The 26,574-nt window shown below is 40.5% G+C and overlaps 1 long non-coding RNA gene across 1 annotated transcript; it reads right to left on the bottom strand.

The window, feature by feature from the left end:
- Positions 1-12,211: 12,211 nt before the first annotated feature.
- LOC122723427 lies at positions 12,212-13,062 on the bottom strand. The gene is made up of 3 exons (XR_006350368.1): positions 12,885-13,062; positions 12,557-12,807; positions 12,212-12,352 (listed from the first exon to the last, which is right to left on the bottom strand). It is a non-coding gene; the product is annotated as an uncharacterized LOC122723427 (long non-coding RNA).
- Positions 13,063-26,574: the final 13,512 nt, after the last annotated feature.

Here is a 26,574-nt window from a genome sequence, read left to right as displayed (position 1 = left end):
TACTTGATAATACAAAAGAAGCTTTTTGGGGCAGGTCCAGTAGACCTTGGGAAAGGGGCTCCTTTTTCCTTTTTTTCTTCTCCAACAGACCATGATAAAGGCGCTACTTCCTCCCTCATATGGGAAGGCTCTTTCTCTATTTTTCTTCTTTTAACTTCTTCCTTTTCTCCATCTCTTTCTCTACATTTTCTACCTATTATTAAAACTTTACTCTAATTTATAGATCTAACTTGTACGTCAGAAGGTCTCTACCGGTCTTACACTAATATCAAATACAATTATATTTACATATATCTTTTCTCTATAAGCATTTTTTATTAATTAAATGCTAATACCAAATACAAAAACTACTAATAAATTTCCATTTCAAACATAACCGATAGAGGTTTTTTATTTAATATATATCAATGATTTCTCTTCCTTTACATAAGTTGTTAGTACATTTCAATAAATGGTGCATACTAATTTATGAGATTGAAGTCCGTAATATTGAAGTCTACACTAATTCCAATATATTGGAAGATGCTTACAATGACCAAAAAATAATAATTGAACACATAATTAAATTTGATTGGATATAAATCCAATTAAATTTTTATACTTTTTGTTCAAGAATCAAAGCACAATTAATTTTTATCAATTAAACTCTTATACTTTTATTAAAATTTTATTAAAAGTCAAATAAGACATGATATAATATAATAGTATTTTTTAATAATAAAATTTTACTTTTTATAATTCAAAATATCAAAAATTTGAGCCTTAGTAAAAGTTTAGAAGTTTAATTGGCTAAAAATTGAGTTGAATTTATTTGACCCTTAATTAAAAATACATGTACTTAATTGAACTTATTTTCATTCGTAATTTGAATTATTAGCAACTCAAAATGAAACTACTCAAAATTACATAAAATAAAAAAGACCAAAAATGACATTAGTTTAGATTAAAATTGGATCATCAAATTTAAATATGTTAGACTAATCATCATTTTAAATAAATAAAATAATAATATAATATATAAATTTTAAGAGAGAAAAAATTGGTATATAGACATTATTTATAAAATTTTAATTGAAACCATATACCATAATTTTTTACTTATAATTTTTAAGTGAAAAACCAAAATAATATTACACTATTAAAAATTACTTATTATTTCAAAAAAAATAATTAAAAATAAAATTTACATTAACTACAACTTCTTTTATTAGTCAATGCCAAATACTCATTTTAAACACATCTGGTAATGTAATAAATATTAATAATTTAGTGGATATAAACATGAAAAAATAGTTAATAAATAATTTTAAATAAATTAAAACATGCAACTGTAAAGTATAACTGAAATTATAAAATTTAAAAGGGTAAATTGTAATTTAGTCCCTCTGATTTAGTGAAAAATAACCTTTCGTCCCTCTGTTTTAAAAAGCCTTTAATTTAGTCACTGTACTTTTTAAAAATTATGTCATTAGTCCCTCCCGTTAGATTTTCAGTTAAATAACCGTTAATTTTAGTTAAAAATACTAAAATACCCATTCTCTCTCCTTCCTCTTCCTCTTCTTCTTCTTCTTCTCCTTCCCGATCTCCTTCTTCTGCTTCTTCTTCTTCTTCTTCATCTTCTTCCCGATCTTCTTCTTCTTCCCGATCTTTCATAAAGCTGTTGTCCCAGGTAATGTAACGACCCGAAAATCGGACCGCTACCGGCGTTAGGATCCGGGTCGGCTTAAGGCCGCCAGGACCCGTAGCAAGCCTGACTTGCAACCTGAAAACCTGTTTAATCCCATACATGATCACAACATACATAAAAATTTAAAACTTTTCTTTCATACATCCAACTCAACCTGAACATACACTGCACATAGCCATAATAGTAATCATGATTCCTCTGTGGGATCACATCAATGCCCCAATGGGCGATACATTATAAGATGAGTTGGCTTTCATGAACATAATAAAACATTTTGATCATGTAATAAAAGGGATACCTCATACACAATGTCAAGCACAATATCTAATCCTCAATGTCATTACATGACTGAAACTGTACTTTTGCATAACATTAATACATCTATCATGTCCACACTAACTAATACATACACGTGACTTCATTACTCTTGTAAACCTCCTGGTCTACCCTGTACCTGCAATCCTGGGGAAATTGGGAGAGGGGTGAGCTACTAGAGCCCAGTGAGCAGAATAATACAACACTTAAAACATATGATAACATGAAATGCATCACATCACAGCTAATCACATCAAGGATGAACTTGTCACCAATAGCCCTCTACATGGTCCAACTGTGCCAGAACGTAGAATGGGTCCTGGTCTTTCCCTTACATATCATAACATAACAGTGTCCAACTGTGCCAGAACGTAGAATAGGTCCTGGTCTTTCCCTTACATAGTGCCAGCGAACGTAGAATGGGTCCCACTGGTCTTACTTTCCGTACCGTCATATCATATCGTCATATCATAGATCGAGGGCTATGGATCATTCAACATTCATCCACATCAACATTAAAATGTGCAATGCAACATATTCGTGAATTCTAATGCAAGCAACCTAATTCATCACATGGCATTCATGATGCATGAACAATGCTCAAAACTTTGAAATTTATTTACTTTAAACGTAAAGGTTTATTCCACTCACCTCTGGATAGCTCTGACCCAGACACTGGGACAACAGACTCATTGCTGGGGTCCTCGGTTCCTCGGGTCCGAACCTACACAGGTGGACTCAAATGAGGGACCAAACATACATGAACATAACTCTAAACTATTCCCCAAAAACCCCCTAAAACATCATGGAATAATCATAGAAAAACATGCAAGAAAGGGCTGGACAGGGCACTTTCGGCGGCAGGTTCGGCGGCCGAAAGTCCCTCCAGAGCCGAAAGTCAGGCAAGTTCGGCTGCACCTTCGGCGGCCGAAACTCCCAGACAGAGACGAAAGTCTCCTTTCGGGGGCAAGCTTCGGCAGCCGAAGGCTGCCTCCACAAGCATGTTCGGCGGCCGAAAGTTCCTTCGGCTGCCGAACCTGGTTTCTCCCAGAATGGCAGAAACTCAGCTCCCCTATGCATTTATGCCTCCTATCTCATCCAACATGCATAAACCTATTCTACAACATTCCTCAATCATACACAAGCAAACATACAAGTTCCTAGGGGCATCAAACCATCAAAAACCCCAACTACAACACACAAGCAACTCACATTGTCCAAAAACACAAATAAAACCCATAAACCTAACCATGAGCTAAACATGCATTCTACCCCATAGATCTTGCATAAAACTTACTTTAAACATGAAATGAGCTTAAGATCGGCTCTTACCTCTTGAAGATCGAGAGAGAGACGTCCTAAACTCGGAGGTGGGAGATTTTTGGGTTCTTGAACCTCAAAGCTCCAAAACTTGCTTAAAACTCAAAAATCTTCAAAACAAAGTCAAAACTTGTGAAAAACTCGAAAGATCTGAAGGAAAAGACTCAAGATCGGTGAGGGGTGGCGGAGAACTCACCTTGGCCGGAAATGGGGAAAAAGCTCGCCCGTTTTCGGCTAAGGGACCCTTTTATAGTGGCTGGCCAGGCCACGTTCGGGGGCCGAACGTGCCTCCGCATGCATGCCATGTTCGGCGGCCGAACTTGAGGTTCGGCGGCCGAACCTGGACTTTCCTCACTTATGCTTTCGGGGGCCTAAAGGCGCTCCCGAAGGCACGCATGTTCGGCGGCCGAACTTGAGGTTCGGCGGCCGAACCTGAGTTTTCCTTCAAGGTTGTTTTCATGCAAAAACTCATTTCCATTTTACTTAAAACCATGAAATACCTTAAAACATTTTATGAAAACATGATTCTACCCTACTAGAGGCTTCCGACATTCGAGATTCCACCGGACGGTAGGAATTCCAATACCAGAGTCTAGCCGGGTATTACATTCTCCCCCCCTTAAGAACATTTGTCCCCGAATGTACCTCAATTAGCACATAACATGGCATAAAACATAATATACATACATAGTACATAAACACATAGAGATCTAACCTTAAAAGAGATGAGGGTACTGCTGGAGCATAGACTCCCGTGTCTCCCAAGTGCATTCCTCCAAATTGTGGTGGTTCCACAGGACTTTCACCATCGGGATTTCCTTGTTTCTTAACTTTCTGATCTGTGTGTCTAAGATCCGTACTGGCTGCTCAACATAGGTGAGATCCTCTTGGACCTCCACATCAGGCTCACTAAGAACCTTGCTCGGATCTGACACGAACTTCCTCAACATTGAAACATGGAAAACCAGATGGATTCTTTCCATTGAAGTAGGTAAATCCAGCTTGTACGACACATTCCCAATCTTTTGCAAGATTTCAAAGGGTCCGATGTATCGTGGGGCTAGTTTACCTTTCTTCCCAAAGCGAACCACTCCTTTCATAGGAGACACCTTGAGCAATACTAGATCCCCCTCCTGAAACTCTAATTGCCTTCTGCGGATGTCTGCATAACTCTTCTGTCTGCTTGCAACAGTCTTGATCCTTTCTCTGATTATGGGTACTACCCTGCTGGTAATCTCTACTAGCTCAGGCCCTGCCAAGGCCTTTTCTCCAACCTCTTCCCAGCAAACAGGTGATCTGCACTTCCTTCCATATAAAGCTTCATATGGAGCCATCCCGATGCTAGCATGATGGCTGTTATTGTAGGCAAACTCCACCAAAGGTAGATGCTGCCTCCAAGAACCGCCAAAGTCCAACACACACATTCTTAGCATATCTTCTATGGTCTGGATGGTCCTCTCTGACTGCCCGTCTGTCTGTGGATGGAAGGCAGTACTGAAATCCAACCTGGTACCCATGGCATCCTGCAGACTCCGCCAAAACCTGGAGGTGAACTGGGGTCCTCTATCTGACACTATCGAAACAGGAACCCCATGCAATCTGACGATCTCATCGACATACACCTGCATCAACTTGTCCACAGAATAGCCACTCCTGACAGGGATGAAGTGAGCAGATTTAGTGAGTCTGTCCACAATCACCCATATGGAGTCCAATCTGTTGGACGCTGCCGGTAACCCCACTACGAAGTCCATAGCTATATTTTCCCATTTCCATTCTGGAATAGGTAGCGGGTTAAGCATTCCAGCCGGCTTCTGATGTTCTAGCTTCACCCTCTGACACACTTCGCAGGCTGACACAAACTGTGCCACTTCCTTCTTCATAGCTGGCCACCAATAAACCTTCTTTAGATCTTGATACATCTTGGTGGCCCCGGGGTGAACGCTGTATCTTGCATTATGAGCTTCTCTCATAATGTCTCCTTTTAGCCTTATGTCATCTGGTACACATAGTCTGCTCCCATAGCGGAGGATCCCCTTGCTGTCGAATCTGAACTCACCATCATTGCCTGACTGAACAGTCCTGGCAATCTTCACTAACTCCGGGTCCTCATGCTGCTTCTGAGCCACCTGCTCCAGAAACACGAGTGCCACTCTCATCTGGGCCACCAAGGCACCTGTACCAGACAACTCCATCTGTAGACCTTCCTCAATGAGCTTGTAAAACTCCTTCACCACTGGCCTCCTTTCTGCCGCTATGTGGGATAAACTGCCGAGTGATTTCCGGCTTAAGGCGTCTGCCACAACGTTCGCCTTACCCGGATGGTACTGAATCTTGCAATCATAGTCACTCAGCAGCTCCACCCATCTTCTCTGTCTCAGGTTCAAATCTCTTTGACTCAAGATGTACTGTAGGCTCTTATGATCCGTGAAGATCTCACATTTAACCCCATAGAGGTAGTGCCTCCACATCTTGAGTGCAAAGATTACTGCTGCCATCTCCAGGTCATGTGTGGGGTAATTCAACTCATGCTTCTTCAGCTGCCTAGAAGCATAAGCAATCACCCTCTCATTCTGCATTAACACACAACCCAAACCCACTCGTGATGCATCACAGAAGACCGTGAAGTCCTCACTGCTAGCTGGCAAAGCTAACACTGGTACCGAAGTCAACCTCTTCTTAAGCTCTTCAAAACTCTCTTCGTACTGGTCGGTCCACAGAAACTTCTAATTCTTCCTGGTTAGTCTGGTCAGAGGAGCTGCAATCTTTGAGAAGTCCTGAACGAACCTCCTGTAGTAACCTGCCAAACCCAAGAAACTTCTAATCTCTGTCACTGAAGTGGGTCTAGGCCAGTTAGCCACAGTTTCTGTCTTCTTGGGGTCTACCTCTATACCATTTTCCGACACCACATGCCCCAAGAACGAAATGCTCCTCAGCCAGAACTCACACTTAGAGAACTTGGCATACAAGCCATGTTCCCTTAAAGTCTGCAGAACCAACCTCAGATGATGGGCATGCTCCTCTGCGTTCCTGGAATACACTAAGATATCATCTATGAAGACAATAACGAAGTGATCCAGGTATTGACTAAATACTCTGTTCATGAGATCCATGAATGCTGCAGGGGCGTTGGTTAACCCAAACGGCATCACAAGGAACTCAAAATGCCCATATCTGGTCCTGAAAGCTGTCTTTGGCACGTCTTCATCCCTTATCCTTAACTGATGATACCCGGACCTCAGATCTATTTTGGAGAAACAACCCGCTCCTGCTAGCTGGTCGAATAGATCATTGATCCTTGGCAGAGGGTACCTATTTTTGGTAGTGACTTTGTTCAACTGCCTGTAGTCGATACAAAGTCTGAGGGATCCATCCTTCTTTCTCACAAACAAGACCGGAGCACCCCAAGGTGAGGTACTCTGTCGGATGAAGCCCTTTTCTACCAGCTCTTGCAACTGCTCCTTCAATTCCTTCAACTCGGCTGGGGCCATCCTGTAGGGAGGGATAGAGATCGGTCTAGCTCCAGGCACCAACTCTATTTCGAACTCTATCTCCCTAGCCGGTGGTAAACCTGGAAGCTCGTCTGGAAAGACATCCTGAAACTCTCTGACAACTGGCACCGAGGCTGGCTCCCTGACCTGACTATCTAGCTCTCTCACATGAGCTAAGTACCCCCGACATCCCTTCCTAAGCAACCTACGAGCCTGTAGAGCTGATATCAGACCTCTAGGTGTGCCCCTCTTGTCTCCTCTGAAGACGACCTCTGACCCGTTCTGATCTCTGAACTTGACTACCTTGTCTCTGCAGTCCAAGGTAGCACCATGGGTAGATAGCCAATCCATCCCTAGAATGACGTCAAAGTCTGTCAAATTTAGAACCACAAGGTCAGCGGAGAGGCATCTTCCCTCAACAAAAACTGGACTGTACTGGCAGACTGACACTGCCACTGACGGGTCACACTTGGGTCCACTGACCCATAGGGGACACTCTAACCCAGAGACTATCAGACCCAACCTCTCAACGGCTCTCGGAGCAATAAATGAATGAGATGCACCCGGGTCCATTAATGCATACACATCAGAACACCCAATGACGAGATTACCTGACACCACGGTGTTGGATGTGTTAGCCTCCTGCTGAGTCATGGTGAAGATCCTGGCTGGAGCTGATGGACCTTCACCTCGGAAACCAGAAGAAGAGGCTGCCCCTCTCCCTCTACCTCTGCCACTGCCCTGAGTTGTGGCTGGATCTGCTGGCTGTGCCACACTACCAGAAGCTGTCTGCTGGGGCTGGCCCATAAAAGGTGCTCTAGGACACTCCCGAGCTATGTGTCCCTCCTGTCCGCATCTGAAACATGTATTAGTCCCAGCTCGACACACTCCCCTGTGCGACCTTCCACACCTCTGGCATTCTGTACCATCTGAGCCTGAACTCGAGCCACCGCCAAAACCCAGACTGGATTTCAACTTATTCCAAAACTTATTCTTTTTCGGCTTCTTGGTGGTGTTATCCCACCTCTTCTTACTTGAGCTCTGAGAAGAGAGACCTGGCCCTCCTCTGCCTGGGGTCTTAACCCTTGAAGACTGGGTCACTGACTGCTTCACTGACCCCTCAACTATAGCACTCGCCTCCATCCTTTGAGCCAAATCCACCACAGTGTGGAAACTTTCCCTCTCAACAGACTGAATCAATGAGGAGTACCTAGAATGCAGCTTCATCACATATCTCTTGGCTTTCTTCGTATCTGAATCTAGAGCTTGCCCTGAAAAAGGCAATAGCTCCAAGAATTTATCTGTGAACTCCTGGCTGGAGCTGATGGACCTTCACCTCGGGAACCAGAAGAAGAGGCTGCCCCTCTCCCTCTACCTCTGCCACTGCCCTGAGTTGTGGCTGGAGCTGCTGGCTGTGCCACACTACCAGAAGCTGTCTGCTGGGGCTGGCCCATAAAAGGTGCTCTAGGACACTCCCGAGCTATGTGTCCCTCCTGTCCGCATCTGAAACATGTATTAGTCCCAGCTCGACACACTCCCCTGTGCGGCCTTCCACACCTCTGGCATTCTGTACCATCTGAGCCTGAACTCGAGCCACCGCCAAAACCCAGACCGAATTTCAACTTATTCCAAAACTTATTCTTTTTCGGCTTCTTGATGGTGTTATCCCACCTCTTCTTACTTGAGCTCTGAGAAGAGAGACCTGGCCCTCCTCTGCCTGGGGTCTTAACCCTTGAAGACTGGGTCACTGACTGCTTCACTGACCCCTCAACTATAGCACTCGCCTCCATCCTTCGAGCCATATCCACCACAGTGTGGAAACTTTCACTCTCAACAGATTGAATCAATGAGGAGTACCTAGAATGCAGCTTCATCACATATCTCTTGGCTTTCTTCGTATCTGAATCTAGAGCTTGCCCTGAAAAAGGCAATAGCTCCAAGAATTTATCTGTGAACTCCTCCACGCTCATGTGCTCTGTCTGCCTCAGTTGCTCAAACTCAATCATCTTCAGTTCTCTGGAACTGTCTGGAAAAGCCCATCCTGCGAACTCATTCGCAAATTCCTCCCATGTCATACCGTCTAGTCTCGGGTCCACATAACACTTGAACCATTCCCGTGCCTTCTTGCACTTTAAAGTGAACCCTGCCATCTGAATGGCCCTGCTATCATTCGCCCCTAGCTCATCAGTTATTGTCTTCACTACCCTTAGATACTCAAAGGGGTCATCCCCTGACTTGTATTTGGGAGCATCCAGCTTAAGGTAATCTGTCATCTTTACTTTGCTCCCATCGGCTGAGCTAGGTCTAGGAGGTTGAGTAACTGGGGCTGCTGGTTCTGTAGGTGGTGGAGGTGGGGGTGCAGCATTCCCCGAGGTGGGGTTTGCCGGGTTTGGATAGGAGGGTGAGGGTGGATAAGCTGGGTACTGTGTATAAGGTGGATAGAAAGGTGGATAAGGCATTTAGGTAGGGTAGGGGTTAAAGCTGGAGAAATCCGATGTGCCTCCCATCGGATACCCTGAACCCTGTGGGAAGGGTGGATAATGGGGTGGAAAACCATACCCCGAGGCCTGAACGCCTCCTTGAGACTCCCCTGTCCCCTCTTCCTCCATGCTCACATCCAGGTTCCCATCCCTCCTCTGATCCTCTTCCATAACCTCCCTTACATCTGAAGAACTTCCTCCTCTATCTGTCCCCCTTCTGCTAGCATCAAAAGACCTTCTAGGGTCCCTTGACACTCTTTCTCTGTTTGCTCTACAAGACATTGCCCTAGGCAATGTAGGAGGACGGGCACTCGTGCCCTCATCCTCAGGTGGCACTCCGGTCAATCTTGCCGATCGACGGGTTCCTCTCATCCTGTTTTCTGAAAAACAGTACACATCACACAAACATCAGCATCATATGGTTCATGTGGGCACACATTAACCCTCATCTCATAAACATATCATTAATGCACATGCATATAATCATGGCATTTTACATCATCATACAAGACAGGACTCCACATCCTATCCTAGTGGACATGATCTTTCCTATTGTGCTTGACCTTCTATAACATCTATGAGCCCGACACTCTAGGTACGATCCTAAGAACCTAGGGCTCTGATACCATTCTGTAACGACCCGAAAATCGGACCGCTACCGGCGCTAGGATCTGGGTCGGCTAAAGGCCGCCAGGACCCGTAGCAAGCCTGACTTGCAAACTGAAAACCTGTTTAATCCCATACATGATCACAACATACATAAAAATTTAAAACTTTTCTTTCATACATCCAACTCAACCTGAACATACACTGCACATAGCCATAATCATAATCATGATTCCTCTGTGGGATCACATCAATGCCCCAATGGGCGATACATCATAAGATGAGTTGGCTTTCATGAACATAATAAAACATTTTGATCATGTAATAAAAGGGATACCTCATACACAATGTCAAGCACAATATCTAATCCTCAATGTCATTACATGACTGAAACTGTACTTTTGCATAACATTAATACATCTATCATGTCCACACTAACTATTACATACACGTGACTTCATTACTCTTGTAAACCTCCTGGTCTACCCTGTACCTGCAATCCTGGGGAAATTGGGAGAGGGGTGAGCTACTAGAGCCCAGTGAGCAGAATAATAAAACACTTAAAACATATGATAACATGAAATGCATCACATCACAGCTAATCATATCAAGGATGAACTTGTCACCAATAGCCCTCTACATGGTCCAACTGTGCCAGAACGTAGAATGGGTCCTGGTCTTTCCCTTACATATCATAACATAACAGTGTCCAACTGTGCCAGAACGTAGAATAGGTCCTGGTCTTTCCCTTACATAGTGCCAGCGAACGTAGAATGGGTCCCACTGGTCTTACTTTCCGTACCGTACATATCATATCGTCATATCATAGATCGAGGGCTATGGATCATTCAACATTCATCCACATCAACATCAAAATGTGCAATGCAACATATTCGTGAATTCTAATGCAAGCAACCTAATTCATCACATGGCATTCATGATGCATGAACAATGCTCAAAACTTTGAAATTTATTTACTTTAAACGTAAAGGTTTATTCCACTCACCTCTGGATAGCTCTGACCCAGACACTGGGGCAACAGACTCACTGCTGGGGTCCTCGGTTCCTCGGGTCCGAACCTACACAGGTGGACTCAAATGAGGGACCAAACATACGTGAACATAACTCTAAACTATTCCCCAAAAACCCCCTAAAACATCATGGAATAATCATAGAAAAACATGCAAGAAAGGGCTGGACAGGGCACTTTCGGCGGCAGGTTCGGCGGCCGAAAGTCCCTCCAGAGCCGAAAGTCAGGCAGGTTTGGCTGCACCTTCGGCGGCCGAAACTCCCAGACAGAGACGAAAGTCTCCTTTCGGGGGCAAGCTTCGGCAGCCGAAGGCTGCCTCCACAAGCATGTTCGGCGGCCGAAAGTTCCTTCGGCTGCCGAACCTGGTTTCTCCCAGAATGGCAGAAACTCAGCTCCCCTATGAATTTATGCCTCCTATCTCATCCAACATGCATAATCCTATTCTACAACATTCCTCAATCATACACAAGCAAACATACAAGTTCCTAGGGGCATCAAACCATCAAAAACCCCAACTACAACACACAAGCAACTCACATTGTCCAAAAACACAAATAAAACCCATAAACCTAACCATGAGCTAAACATGCATTCTACCCCATAGATCTTGCATAAAACTTACTTTAAACATGAAATGAGCTTAAGATCGGCTCTTACCTCTTGAAGATAGAGAGAGAGACGTCCTAAACTCGGAGGTGGGAGATTTTTGGGTTCTTGAACCTCAAAGCTCCAAAACTTGCTTAAAACTCAAAAATCTTCAAAACAAAGTCAAAACTTGTGAAAAACTCGAAAGATCTGAAGGAAAAGACTCAAGATCGGTGAGGGGTGGCGGAGAACTCACCTTGGCCGGAAATGGGGAAAAAGCTCGCCCGTTTTCGGCTAAGGGACCCTTTTATAGTGGCTGGCCAGGCCACGTTCGGGGGCCGAACGTGCCTCCGCATGCATGCCATGTTCGGCGGCCGAACTTGAGGTTCGGCGGCCGAACCTGGACTTTCCTCACTTATGCTTTCGGGGGCCTAAAGGCGCTCCCGAAGGCACGCATGTTCGGCGGCCGAACTTGAGGTTCGGCGGCCGAACCTGAGTTTTCCTTCAAGGTTGTTTTCATACAAAAACTCATTTCCATTTTACTTAAAACCATGAAATACCTTAAAACATTTTATGAAAACATGATTCTACCCTACTAGAGGCTTCCGACATCCGAGATTCCACCGGACGGTAGGAATTCCGATACCGGAGTCTAGCCGGGTATTACAGGTAAGTCCTCTCCCACAATTCAGATCTTAAGTTCCACATTCCAGCGTTGTCAAATGTCAAGAAGATTGCTGCCCATGATTTTGGAAATACTTGCACTGTTGTCCTGCTAACTGCGTCGAGAAGATTGTAGTGCTTCCTCTTTTCAGGTGCCCATGTTCCAGGCTCCAGTCTGTTGATCACTTGAATTCGTTAGTTATATTTACCAGTCGATTATGGGCATTCATCAATTGAAATATGTATACTTATGCGGCTGTGAAAAACGAATACCCATCTAAATGCCATGATTGCATGGCTTCCTCATGATTCTTAAAGATGATTTCCACAAAATTTCTGAAAGTCATGTTGAGGACAATGGGTTCTATCACAATCTCACCGATTTTAACAATAACAGTGAAGTCATCCTCAGGAGCATCATAAGGGACAGGAATGAGCAAACGACTATTGATATGAAGGCCACCAAATGCACCATTTGCTTTGTGAATTGATGTGCTTGGGTAGTAAAGAAAGCTCCCAATTTGGTCCTTGACTTGAAAATGATAAGTGTGGTTAGTTCCAGGGGGAATTGGGTAGTTGGTTCCAAGCACACCCTCCTGCCAATAATTCTTCCTCTGTTGGATGCCGCTCCTACAAAAAATTCAATCAAGATATAAACATCCCAAATTCTATGCTGAAAAAACAAAATAGGAAACCAAAGATTATACCATGTCAAGAGAAAAGGCTCGTCAAGATTATTGAAAAGATTGACGACAACATTGTTGTTGCTTGTGGAGTTTATGACAGGCCCTGGAAATTGATCGTTGATGAGAATCACTTGCTGTGGTTTTCCCAAAGGAGAGAGGGTTCCATATGTGACATTCCAAGTGAAGAAGAAGAAGAAGAAGAAGAAGAAGAAGAAGAAGAAGGAGATCAGAAAAGAGAAGAAGAAGAAGAAGGAGATTGGGAATGAGAAGAAGAAGAAGAAGAGGAGAAAGAGGAAGGAGAAGGAGAAAGAATTGATATTTTAGTCTTTTAACTAAAACTAACAGTGATTTAACTGAAAATAAGGGACTAAACGCATAATTTTTAAAAATCACAGTGACTAAATTAAAGGTTTTTTAAAACAGATGGACGAAAGGTTATTTTTCACCAAACCAGAGGGACTAAATTACAATTTACCCAATTTAAAAAATTAAAAACCATTTAAAAGTAGAAGATAGATATTTACAGTGTACAATAACAAAACTAAATAGATCATTTACGATGTATAATAGCAAAAGTAATTGATAACTGCGACTTCATTTTTTAGCAGCGTGGAAGAATATAGATGGGCTCATCATTTGTTAATGGCATTAGGGGGTGTGGGGTTTTGGTTCCTGAAACATTTCTTTATACGGATCGAACTGGAACAAACTTCAATTTTTGATATTTTTGAAATCGAAATCAAAACTCAGTTTGATTTCGATACGATTCTTTATATTTTTTGTTCTAATATAATTTTTTATGTTTTTTATTTCGATTCGGTGTTGTTTTCGATTTTTTTTGAATTCTAATTTCAGTTCGGTTTCATTTCTAATTCTTGGTTCATATAATAATTTTATTTTATTAAAATAATTAAATATTTCTAATATTAATATATATAATATTAATATTAATTATATCAAACTAATAAATTTCACATTAAAATATAAATAATATCAAATATTTATAGTGTCATATAGTAATAATATTATTAATATTAATTATATCTCATTTCAAAAAAAATATTAATTATATCAAATTACCAAATCTAACATTAAAATATAAAATATAAAATATAAAATAATATCAAAGATCCATATTGTCATATAGTACTTGCATCTAAAATATATAGTAATACTAAGTAAATAAACAAAATACAAAGTCTTCATTAATGTTACATTCAACAAACACAAAAAAACTAAAAACTCCACATTAAATCTTTCATAAGCTTTGTGGAAATATTTTTTTATAAGAAACCAGCTTCAGCCAAATAAGTTTCAATCCTCTCTCCATGTGACACCTTCAATTTAATGCAAAAAATAAATTAGTAAATGGATATTTTTAATTAATTGCAAGTATATATATATATATATATATATATTCAAGTAATCTTATAACTTACAATATCTAGCAGTCCACCCTAGTTCATAAAATTATCATCTCCGTAACTTAAGAATCTTGAGTGATTTCTGAAATTTATTATAAAAGAAATAAAGTAAACTGAAATGAAAAGTTTCATAAATATTGGATAATTAAGAGCTTACAATTTATTTAATAAAATAATTATACCTAATTCCCAGCCTTCAAGCTCTTCAATGGTCTTTCAAGTTGGATTGATTTAGTTTGACTTCTTAACTAATCTTGCAGCAAATTAGAACCTCTGCAGTAGTCGAAAGCAAAGAACTCCTAAACTGATCCAATATCCTTCTCTAATATTGATTGCAGACTTAGAAGCTACAGTCGAATATTGAATAACCAAAACATCTCTAGCTACCTTAGATAATACTAGATATCTCACTGAATTTACCTTCCATTATAATAAAATATCAAAATCTATCTCAGGAAGTTCTTCCAAATACCTATCTATCTTAGATCGGGAAGCCAATTTTTGTTCCTCCATTTGAACAAAATAATTATCAATCTCTTCTTCTTCCATCATTGCATCATTATAATTTTCAACTTGAATATTCTTACCAGAACCACTTCTACTTGTACATGCTTGATCGCAATCTCTCATATATTCATTCAACATCTCTTTTAAAGCATTCACCACTCTTTCAACCAAGAGCTTAGCCTCAGTTTCAAAATAATAGATAATGTATTTGGCTTTAATATAATTCAATTTGTATCCAGGGTCCAGGACAATTGTAATAAACAATATCACATTCATCTTATTTAATAAACCTCAATATTTGTTAAACTTTAGCCTCATTTGTCTGCCCATTTCAATCATTCTCTCATCATTGTGACATGGAGCAACTAGCCTTAGACTTTACGGTAGACTTGGACGGCCCTAACTTTTGCTGCCGACATCCGATAAAGACCTATGATAGCTTTTCGGAAAGTAAATTTCGAGAAACACGACTTTCAAAAGTGTGACGAGGACCACAGGCCGGTCACAAAGTTCGATATGAAAATTTCATCATTTAGGGGGTCAATTTTGCATTTTAATTATTTTTTTGGATATTTTGGGTATTTTCATAATTTTGCATATTAGGGTTTTGTTTCTATTATAAATAGCCTCCCTTGGCTATTAGAAACTCACTTTTCAATTTTTGAGAAATTTCAATAAGACTTTTCGTCTTCTAGCCTATCTTTTCTCCTATTTCGTCTTAACCAAACGATATTGGTTAAAACTCCTGACGGATTCTAAATAGTCCTTTATCATATTGGTATCAGAGCAAAGTTCGACCATGGCAGATAACCAAGAGGCGCGACTTACTGCGATTGAGGCATCTTTGACAGAATTGAGGGAGATGATCAGACAGCTGACCCTGCAGTAGGGAATCCACCAACCCGCCACCGCACACCCCCAACCAGTCGCCAATCCTGTGGTCGTCAATCTTGTGCTTGCAAATCCCCAACAGAATTATCAGGAAGGTTACAAGATCAAGATAGACCTTCAAAAATTTTTTAGTTCGTTGGATGTGGAATCTATTCTTGATTGGCTGGTAGAGATTGAATATTTTTTTGAAGTTATGAACATGGAAGAGGATCGTAAGGTTCCGATTGTGGCCTATTAGTTAAAAAGGGGTGTAGCAGCCTAGTGGAATTCGATTCAAAATGAATGATATCAAAGGAGGCTGGAACCCATACGAAACTGGGTCTTGATGAAGCAGATGATTGAACAACAGTTCTTGCCTAGCGATCATGCTCAAGTTTTGTATAACCGGTATCATGACTGTGTACAGGGGAACCGAAGGGTGGATGAATATACCGAGAAGGTTTTTGCGGTTACAGGCGAGGTGTGAAAAACTGTGAGAACGAAGCCCAGTAGGTTGCTCATTATCAGAGGGGCCTGAATCACGAAATTCATTGTATGATGGGAGTAGTTGCGATTTTCACCTTGGTAGACGCTATTGAAATGGAAAAAAGGGCAGAAGAGCGTGTTGATTGACAGCCACGTCAGTAGTACAACCGAAATTTCAATTACAGAAATTCTGGTTCGACACGGACGCAGTAGTATAGAGGCAATTACGACGGGCAACCTTCTAAGGTTGTAAATTATGGCAATCCTCATAATACTATGGAAGAAAGGAGAGATAGTAAAGGAAAGGCAATCACCACTATAGTAGACAAAGGAGGCAGAACCAATCCTTGTCAGAAGCCAACGGGAGACATGTTACCGCTGCAGGCAACCTGGTCATCGATCAAATAATTTTTTAGAACGTAGAAGAGTTAACACTAATCGTCGATAGGTTAATGTAGTTGAGCAGGTGGCTGAAACTGACGAGGAAGTGGATGACGATGATGGATCTATTGCTGGTTTGGAAGATAGAGAGGTCACCTATGTGGTGAAGAAAATCTTATGCTCAACAAAATATGAGGATCAGACGCAAAGGAGGAAGATTTTCCAAGCAAAGCATCGAGTAGAAGAGGCAATTTGCAGGCTAATTATAGATAGCTGCAGTTGTGAGAATCTGATAGCTAAGCAATTGGTGGAGAAATTGCAGTTGCCTACACGGCCGCACCCTTCGCCATACAAAGTCGGATGGATTAAGAAAGGTCCAACAATTGAGGTCAACAGAATCTACAGCGTACCTATCTCGATCGGTAAATCTTATACTGAACCTATCAATTGTGATGTTGTGGATATGGATTGCTGTGGAATTTTGCTAGGTCGCCCTTGGCAGTTCGATGTTGATGCTTTGCATAGGGGGAAGGAGAATTCATACATGTTCACGTGGAATCAAAAGAAGATTACTATCTTGCCTTCCGGTTCTGCGAAACATTCTAAAGTGGAAGGGAAGAATGTTGTTGTTGTTTCCACGGGAGTGCAGAGGCTATCAGGCGCAGTTGAGAAATCTGGAGGTACACTGGCTTTATTGGTGAGAGCAAAAGGTACAATGGAGGATGCACCATCTTTACCACCACCCATCAAAGAGCTGTTGAAGGAATTTCCTAAGATAGTGGAGGAATCATCCAAGCTTCCACCTCTGTGGGATATCCAACATCAGATTGATCTCATTCCTGGATCAAAATTACCGAATCTGTATCATTACAAGATGAGTCCAAAGGAGAGTGAAATCCTCCAAGAACAGGTTGAAGAATTACTAAAGAAGAGGCATATTCAGGAGAGCATTAGCCCCTGCGGAGTACCTGCCCTATTAGTTCCAAAGAAAGATGGGACTTGGAGAATGTGCGTGGATAGCAAGGCCATCAACAAAATTATAGTTTAGTATCGATTTTCTATTCCATGATTGGATAATATGTTGGATCAGCTATCCGGGTCTAAAGTCTTCTCTAAAATCGACCTTAAAAGCGGCTATCAACAAGTTCGGATCAAGGAGGGAGATGAATGGAAGACAGCCTTCAAGACTAAGTGTAATACCCGGCTAGACTCCGGTATCGGAATTCCTACCGTTCGGTGGAATCTCGGATGTCAGAAACCTCTAGAAGGGTAAAAACATGTTTTTATAAAATGTTTTAATGTATTTTATGGTTTTAAGTAAGAAAGAAATTGAGTTTTGAATGAAAAAGACCATAGAGGGAAATCCAGGTTCGGCCGCCGAACCTCATGTTCGGCCGCCGAACATGCATGAGTTTTGGAGGCACCTTAGGCTTCCGAAGGTGGCCTGGCCAGCCCCTATAAGAAGCCCCATGGCCGAAAATAGGCGAGTTTCTTCCCCATTTCCGGCCAGAGGTGAGTCCATGCCCTCCCATGGTTGATTTTGCTGATTTCCTTTAAATCTTTCAAGTTTTGACAGGCTTTCATCTTATTTTGAAGATTTTTGAGTTAAAAACGGAGTTTTTGGAGCTTGGAGACCCAAAGAGCTAGATCTCTCCCATCTCCGAGTTGGATCGCCTCTCCTCTCGATCTTCAAGAGGTAAGAGTAGATCCTCACCTCTTTTCATGTTTTGGTTAAGTTTCAAGAAGATTCATGGGGTAGAAATGCATGATTAGGTTAGTTGTATATGTATGTTTAGGTTAATGTTGAGTTATGGACAATGTGTGTTGTTTGAGTTGATATTTGTATTTGTGTTGGGGTTTAGGATAGTTTGAGACCCCTAGATGCTTGGTGGTACGTGTATGCATGTTGTAGGATAGCTAAATGTATGTTTGAATGGTTTGGGAGGCAAAAATGTGAATGAGGAGGCTGAGTTCTGCCCTTTGGAAGAACTCAGGTTTGGCAGCCGAAGGACTTTCGGCCGCCGAACCTGCCTGTGGAGGCAAACTTTTGGCTGCCGAACCCTACCCCCGAAAGTGGACTTTCGGCTCTGGAAGGGAGTTTTGGCCGCCGAAGGTGCCACCGAACATGCACGAGTTTCGGATCTTGAAGGAACCTTCGACCGCCGAAAGTGCCACCGAAGGTTCATGACTTTCGGCTCTGGAGAGACTTTCGGCCGCCGAACCTGCCGCCGAAAGTGCCCTGTTCAGCCTTCCTTTTCATGATTTCTATGATTGTTTTAAGGTGTTTTAGGGGGTTTTTGGGGAGTATTTTAGGGTCATGTTCATGTATGTTTGGTCCCTCATTTGAGTCCACTTGTGTAGGTTCGAACCCGAGGAACCAGGGACCCCAGCAGTGAGACAGCTGCTTTAGTATCTTTTCAGAGCTAGCCTGAGGTGAGTAGAATGACTCTTTATGTTTCAAAGCAAATAATGAAAGTTTTAGCATGATTCACGCATCATGAAAGCCATGAGATATATTATGTTGTTTGCATTAGAATTCACGAATATGTTGCATTGCATATTATGTTGTTGATGTGGATGAACTTTGAGTGATCCATTAGCCCTCGTATGGTATGATATGATATGATGATGATAAGGTACAGAAGTCCAGGAAGACCCATTCTACATCCCTGGCACTATGTAAGAGAAAGTCCAGAAAGACCGATTCTACGTCCCTGGCACATTGGAATGTTATGACATGTTATGTAAGGGAAAGACCATGACCCATTCTATGTTCTGGCACTATTGGAAATGTAGAGGGCTATTGGTGACAAGTTCATCCTTAATGTGAATTGTTTGTGATGTGATGCATTTCATGAAAGCATGAATTTTTAATATAATGTTTTTATTATTCTGCTCACTGGGCTCTAGTAGCTCACCCCATTCCCTTAATCCCCCCAGGTTTGCAGGTACGGGGTAGACCAGGATGTCAACAAGAGTAAATTCATGTATTATGTAATAGCTAGTTGTGGACATGAGAAAGACAATGTAATGTAAAGTATAGTAATGTAATGTAATGATGTATATTGAGGTTTAGAGTTGTGCTTGACCCTAATATGTAAAGTTAATCCCTTTTGCACATGATCTATGCAATGTTTTAATGATGATTTATGTAAACCAAGCTTAATGTATGATATGTAACCCCATTAGAGCATTTGATGAGGGCTCCAATGTAGGGTTTTATGTTTATGAGTTTGTGCATGCACAGGTTATGCTTGGTAAATGAAAGAAAAAAAGTTTAAAATTTCATGTATATGTTTGATCATGTATGGGATTTAACAGGTATACAGGATGCATGTTAGGCTTGCTACGGGTCCCGGCGGCCTTATGCCGATCTGGATCCTAGCGTCGGTAGCGGTCCGGTTTCCGGGTCATTACACTAAGGAAGGCTTGTATGAGTGGCTGGTTATGCCCTTTGATTTGATGAATGCACCCAACACTTTTATGCGACTCATGATCCAAGTTTTGCATCCTTTCTTACACAAATTTGTGGTTGTTTACTTTGATGACATCTTGGTTTTTAGTCACAGCGAAGAAGAACATTTGCAGCATCTCTGTCAAGTCATGACAGCCTTGCAAGAAAGTGAGCTGGTTACTAATCTTAAGAAGTGCATTTACATGACGAAGCGTGTTCTATTCTTGGGATTCGTTGTTAGTGCAGAAGGGATACACGTTGATAAGAAGAAGGTAGAAGCAATACGGAATTGGCACATCCCCAAAACTATTTCTAAAGTTTGCAGCTTTCATGGCCTTGCTACTTTCTATCGACGGTTTATCGGAAATTTCAGCAGCATTGTTGCCCCTATCATAGATTACTTGAAGAAAGAGAGAGTGCAGAAATTTGCTTGGACTGACGCTGCCAACAATAGCTTTGAAGAGATTAAAGATAAGCTTACTTCTACCCCTATTCTTGCTCTAACCGATTTTGATAAATTGTTTGAGGTTGAATGTGATGCTTGTGGAGTTGGGATTAGTGGAGTGTAGTCACAGTCTAAAAGGCCTATTACTTTCTTTAGTAAGAAACTGAATGAAGCTAGGAAAAAGTGGTCCACATATGAGCAGGAGTTATATGCAGTATTCTGGACTTTAAAAACTTGGGAGCAGTATCTGATGGGGCGAGAGTTTATTATTCACACAAATCATCAATCTTTGATCCATTTTAAAACTAAAAAACATGTGAATAAGATGCATGCTCGATGGGCAGCTTACTTTGGAGCCTTTCATTATGTCATCAAATATAAGGCTGGCCATAGTAATAAGGTGACAGATGCTTTGAGTAGGAGAGCTACTCTATTGATTACAGTTAATCAGGAGGTTGTAGGTTTTGAATTCATGAAGGATTTGTATGCTACAGATGATGACTTTGCTAATATATGGGATAGAGTCCAGAATCACTAGCCTGCTGATGGATTCTTGATACATGATGGCTTTCTTTTTAAGGAGAACAGGTTATGCATCCCTCGATCTTCTTTACGAGAAAAGCTAATTCGGGAGGTCCATGGAGGAGGTTTGAGTGGTCATTGAGGGCGTGACAAGACTATTACTGGGTTGGAGGAGCGTTTTCACTGGCCACAATTAAAAAAGGATACAGGTCAGATGGTCCAGAAGTGCCCAGTTTGTTAAACTCAGAAGGGACATTCACAGAATACAGGCTTATACACTCCACTGCCTATTCCAACACATCCTTGGGAGGACTTGTCTATGGATTTTGTTCTTGGTCTTCCACGTACTCAACGTGGATCTGATTCCATTTTTGTTGTTGTTGACAGGTTCTCCAAAATGGCGCATTTCATTCCTTGCAAGAAAACTAATGATGCTTCTCATGTGGCAAGACTTTTTTTCAGAAGGCTGTTCGCTTACATGGCGTCCCTAAGATCATTACTTCTGATAGAGATGTGAAGTTTCTAGCTCATTTCTGGGTGACTTTATGGAAACATTTTGGAACTAAACTTCAATACAACAGTGCTGCCCATCCCCAAACTGATGGACAAACTGAAGTGGTGAACCACACGCTTGGCAATCTTATGCGCTGCATCTGCAGTAACAAGAAAAATGCTTGGGATCTTGCTCTTGCCCAAGCAGAATTTGCTTACAACAGTATTGTCTACAGCTCCACAAAGATTTCACCATTTGCTGTTGTGTACAAAAAAGTCCCAATGCATACAGTTGATCTTATTACCCTTCCCATAGGTTCTCATAACAGTATTGCAGCAAACAACTTGGCAAAGCAGCACGTGGATGTTTTCAAACAGGCACAATAATGCCTTACAGAAGCCAATGACAAATATAAAGCTACAGCTGAAAAACATAGACGTTTCAAGTCCTTTAATATCGGTGACCAATTTATGGTATATTTACGCAAGGAGCATGGTGGAGGACAAAAAAAGCTTGACGCCAAGAAGATTGATCCATTTCGGATCATTCAGAAGATCAATAATAATTCCTATGTTCTTGACCTTCCACATGAGATGAAAATTTCCAAGACGTTTAATATAACAGATCTATTTCAGTACTACCCTGCTGATGACAAATCGAGGTCGAATTCTTTACAAGTGGAAAGGAATAACATGGAGCAACTAGCCTTGGACTTTACGGCAGACTTGGACCGGGCCTAACTTTTGCTGCTAACGTCCGATAGAGACCAACGATAGCTTTTTGGAAAAGAAATTTCGAGACGCACGACTTTCAAAAGTGTGACAAGGGCCATAGGTCTCTCACAAAGTTCGATATGAAAATTTCATCGTTTAGGGAGTCAATTTTACATTTTAATTATCTTTTTGGATATTTTGAGTATTTTCATAATTTTGCATATTAAGGTTTTATTTCTATTATAAATAGTCTCCCTTAGCTATTAGAAACTCACTTTTCAATTTTTGAGAAATTTCAATAAGACTTTTTGTCTTCTAGTCTATCTTTTCTCCTATTTCATCTTAGCCAAACGATATTAGTTAAAACTCCTGACGAAATCTACATAGTCCTTTATCACATTGCTACTTTTACAACTGTACAATTCCTTCAAGATTTTTATGATCTCAAGGAAATAAATGCTAGAAGTAGAATACAAACTCCCGGACAATTTACAAGTGACATCATAAAATTTCTTAAGGAATTTACAAAGAATCCTAGCATTAAGCCAATCAAAATCACTAGGCAAATCATCTCCAAATTCAGCTTGAAATTGACTATCTACATCTTCTAATCTATCAAATGTATTTAGCATATTCCAACATCAAATATGTTGAATTCCACCTAGTAGGACAATCCAATTGCAAAAATAATTTAGACTCTAGTCCAACCAATTGACAATACTTTTTAAACATTTCAGAGCATTGTGGACTACTCCTAATATGTTTCACTATATCTCTAATCTTTTTAATAGAACTTTGTACAGCATCAAGTCCATCTCTCGCAACTAACTGAATGATATTAGCACAACACCTCATATGAAATGCATCCCCACCTAATACAAATGCATTTTTCTTAAGTAGCATTTTCTTTAGTTGTGAAACAACAGAGTCATTATAAGGTGCATTATCAATACTGATGCACATAACCTTGGACAATCCCCACTCTTCTATGCAAAAATCAATTGCGTTCTCAATATTCACCCTTTTATGACTCTTAATAGCAGTAAATTCAAAATGCGTTTTTGAATTCTCCGGTCAATAAAAAAAATGAGCAGTCAAACATAAATAAGACAAATTTTGAATATTAGTCCATGTATATGTGGTTAAAGAAACCCTTTGACAATGAGATGCAATAAGTGCACACAATTTCTTCTTTTCAGAAATGAATAATCTAGATGGAACTTTAAATTATGGCACAACGGTTCTCAAGAAATCTAGAAATTCTTCCTTCTCAACAAACCTAAATGGGAGTTCCTCTTTATTATTATTTTAACTAATTTCTCCCTACAAGCATCTTGATCAAATTGCCAACAACTTAACTTAACATCCTCACTCTCATTACTTTTCTGAAAAGATAAAGTTCTTTGTGAATTTTCTTTATTTAACTCTTTTTTATATGTGTACTTCTTGCAAAATTCCCTTAAATACTTCCACATATCTGAAGTGCCACTTTCACTCTTACAGTTTAAATATTTTTTACACCATACACATAGTGTCTTACTAATTTAATCACCCTAAAAAATAATTAATTTCTAAAAATGATCCTAAACCCCGCTCCTAGATTTCAACTTAGAATGTGTAGAAAATTGTGTTTTACCTTCATTAGTGTCGGTAGCATCAATTTGTTGCTCATTTTCATCCACGTCCAATGGAACTTGAGATTAAAGCATTGGAGATTTGTTTGATGCATAAAATACACAATGAGAATCTTTGGTTTGAGATTTGTAAGTACTTGCAATTGGACCAACACTTGCTGAAGGATTTAGCATGGGTGTTTGACATAAATTTGTATTTCCAGTTTTCCCATTCAATGAACTTGCAGCTCTCTTTAATTTTTTATTTATTGTTTTCTTTCATTTTTCTAAAATTTAAAAGAGTAAAATAATAAATTAATTTATATACTCTTAATTAGGCGGTTCATTCCAACAATTTCATTATGTCAGCAATATAATATAAAATAATACAAATCATAGTTGCAATATAAATATAAAACAAATGAAAAACTTGAAAATACACTAAAGCAATTTCACTTGATAAAATTAATTCAAACTAATTCTAAGATAATTTATAAAGGCCTACAATTATAAACTAATTTTAAGAATATAGTCCTAAGTTATATCTTTTTAAAAAAGAGATAAACAATTATATACACATCACAGCTCAATAATTGTCTTATTTAATTAGTTCATATCAAATAAAGGATAAAATATTATAAAAAGTTTTTAATAATGTTAAAAACGGTTCATATTTAGGCCATCCTTTTTTTTAATAAAAAAGCTAAAACTTCATTAAACATAAATAAATCTGCCTCAACCAGATGCATCAACTCATCTCAATATTCCTCCACCTAAACCAAGACAAATTCAATAGCAACAAAAAAATATAGCCAAACTATGAGCACATTGAACAACATTAGCTAAAACCCTTATTGATGAAACAAAGGTCTGAACAACATTGCATCGGAATTCATTTTCACAAGCTCCATAAACGAAGGTTTCCATATTGATGAAATAGACATAAGGGTGGAACAAAAAATTTTGATATCCTTGGAACTCGTAAAAACAACTAATATAGAAGTAGTCAAGTGAATGATTTTCTCAGATTCAAAACTTTTAAAATATCTAGCGATCTAGGTCTCTTCTCTGAAAGAGCAGTTGTCTCTCTTGTCTTTTGATAAGTTTTCGTCTTTCGTTCTATTTTTGTTTTCAATTCTTTTATTTCGAATATATCGGATGATCAAGTCTCGATTGATATGGCGGCGCTCTCTATGGATGGCGAGGATGGTGATGGCATAGTTTTCTCAGCAATGGAAGGTGAAGAGAAGGAATGTTTTGAGTTGTGCCTGATTGGTCGTTTTTTGACAGATCGGATCATTAACTTTCACGCCATGAGACAAACCATGGCTTCTCTATTCAGGCCTACTATGGGGATGATCATTCGTGAACTTAACGAGGAGTTATACATGTTTCAGTTCTTCCATGAGGTTGATTTGCAGAGGGTTTTAGCTATGTGTCCATGGTCCTTCAATAATAATCTACTGCTATTAGAGAGGGTCCCTCTCGAGATTCAGCCGACAGATATCCCTTTGTTTTATATGTGCATTTGGTTGCAAATTCATGGGTTGCGCAGAGGCTACTTTTATGACCACTACATAACGAGATTAGCAAATGAGGTTGGAGATTTTCTAGAGGCAGATCCAAATAATTTTTCAAGCAGCTGGAATCCTTATATCAGGGTTCGAATTCGTTTTGATATTCGAAAGTCTATTATTACCACAACTCGAATTCGTAAAGAAGGAGATGAGTGGTGTAATATTACTTTCGTCTATGAGCGGTTACCAACATTTTGTTTCATATGTGGGATGATTGGTCATGGCGAAAGATTTTGTCCAAGGGTGATTGAGGCGCATCCGAACCGGTTATCACGACGGTTTGGTCCAGAGGCTAGAGCTCAACCTCATCGGAATATTAGAAACATTGGAGCACGGTGGTTAAGGGAGGACAATCCCCTAGGCAGTCATGGTGGCACTTTTGGTGGCGGTGCAATAGGTGGTGCGGCAGTGGTGGGTGGTGGCCTGGGGAAGGGGAGATTTGGAGCCAATTTTCAAAATTCAAAGTCCACTAATGGTGGGGATAAGGTAGAAGTTGAGGGTGTTAATGTAGGGAAGGATAAGGTAGTTTCATTTTGGGGTTCTACTTCCAAAGATAAGGAGACTGAAATGAGGGGGACTGGGGAAGGGCTAATAGTTACTGATCCGAAGAGAAGGCGTATGGGCCTGGACGAGCCCAGTTTGCAGGAGCATGAGGAGATATTTGGGTCAGCTTCAATAAATTCTAATTTACCAGCGGTGGGTCCTGTTGATCAGGCCCGCCGATAACAATGAGTTGTATAAGCTGGAACTGTCGTGGGTTAGGCCTCCCGCGCTCAGTTCAAACATTACAAGAGCTCGCTAGAGACAAAAGGCCCAATTTTATTTTCCTTATTGAAAGTTTATGTAGTTTTGCTCGTCTGGAAGAAATAAAAGTTATGTTAGGTTATGATGGTTTTTTTCATGTGGATCCTGCGGGTCGTAGTGGTGGGCTTGGATTTTTTTTGGAAATCAGTTCAATCTATCAGTCTTATTGGCTCATCTCATTTTTTTATCGATGTACAGGCAGAGGTGTTAGGGTTGGGCTTGCTCTGTGTTACTGGTTTCTATGGCCACCCTGACAGACGTTATCGTGGGGAATCTTGGACATTGCTTCGACAACTACAACTTACGTCTTCTCTCCCTTGGCTGGTTTGTGGAGATTTTAATTGTGTTTTATCACAATCTGAAAAACATGGAGGCCCTCCTTACCCGAGCAATCTGATTAATGGGTTTCGGTTTGTCTTAGA

Source organism: Manihot esculenta, chromosome 4, assembly GCF_001659605.2.
Source record: "Manihot esculenta cultivar AM560-2 chromosome 4, M.esculenta_v8, whole genome shotgun sequence".
In the NCBI taxonomy this organism is placed as follows: Eukaryota; Viridiplantae; Streptophyta; class Magnoliopsida; order Malpighiales; family Euphorbiaceae; genus Manihot; species Manihot esculenta.
The sequence above is the reverse complement of the archived record's forward strand: the minus strand, read 5'-3'. Positions and strand labels throughout refer to the sequence as shown.